Source organism: Perognathus longimembris, chromosome 9 (genome assembly GCF_023159225.1).
Source record: "Perognathus longimembris pacificus isolate PPM17 chromosome 9, ASM2315922v1, whole genome shotgun sequence".
NCBI classification, from domain to species: domain Eukaryota; kingdom Metazoa; phylum Chordata; class Mammalia; order Rodentia; family Heteromyidae; genus Perognathus; species Perognathus longimembris.
Genome location: NC_063169.1, coordinates 50,734,028 through 50,735,111, shown reverse-complemented (window position 1 = coordinate 50,735,111; position 1,084 = coordinate 50,734,028). Strand labels below are relative to the sequence as shown.

The following is a 1,084-nucleotide window of genomic DNA, read 5'->3' as shown; positions in this document are numbered from 1 at the left end:
TTTAGAAGTCTGCATTTTCTGAACTTTTCTAAGTTTTCTCTTCGTAGGTAAAGAAAATACTTTTCTGAGAAAAGTTATGTTCTTGGAACAACTGCTTAAAGCTAAAAATAGCGGTAATTAGACCTACAAATGCCGTGAGGCAAGAAAGCCAAACTGTAGGTTCTGGTTACTATATTTGAGTAAAAACATTTTCAAATGGAAGAAAAGGAAACTAATAGATTACACCAAAAACCCAATTAATGTTGTTTGAAAACCAGCTGGTTTTTATGGTGTGCGATTTATTTCTCTTAAATATCACATTTTGTTTCATTAGTTTTTTTCTAGAGAATTAAGCATGAATTCAATTGGCTTGGGGCATTCAACATTAGTGTTTGATATCTAAATTTAGTTTTATAATCAAAATAAAAATTGTAACATCTTATTACAAACTATGGATTAACTATAACTTTGCACAGGGGCCATGCTAATCTTCTCTGTATCGTTCCAATTTTTAGTATATGTGCTGCTGAAGCGAGCACTTAATTATGACTTTGAAGCATTCAGTTCCTTTGAGTTGATAAATGTCATTCCCTTCATAGAGCACTGGCGATTTCACATAATGTAGTGATAATTGCCACTTCAGAGTGGCTAATAACCCACCCAGATCTAGTATGTGCTAATTGGAACTTACTGTTTAGTATATATATTATAGCTATTTAATATATATAAATATTTAACATACATTTATAAACTATAAGTACTTCATAAGTTATTTATTTATAAATTATAAACATTTAATATATTTGTATAAATATATGTATATATTTAATGTATATATTGTTTGGTACATATATATTGTGTTTATATGCTATATAGCTTTATAATGAATACAATTGTATGATTGTATAATTATACCTTGTTTTATGTACTATATGATATACTTTTTTGAAATCATACAATATTTAAATTTTAGATAAGGTTTTGATGAGATTTCTGAATATAATATCAGGCAAACAGGTAAATGGGACACTGGTCAAGTGGCAAAGGAGAGATTCTTTGGGCTATTAGGGGCTGATGATATACATTAAAAGTGAGGATTTCTGAT

At 28.6% G+C, this 1,084-nt stretch overlaps 1 non-coding gene across 1 annotated transcript; it reads right to left on the bottom strand.

Moving 5' to 3' along the window:
• Nucleotides 1-412: 412 nt before the first annotated feature.
• On the bottom strand, nt 413-518 carry LOC125357841. The gene has a single exon (XR_007212233.1). It is a non-coding gene; the product is annotated as a U6 spliceosomal RNA (small nuclear RNA).
• Between the last annotated feature and the right edge of the window lie 566 nt (nt 519-1,084).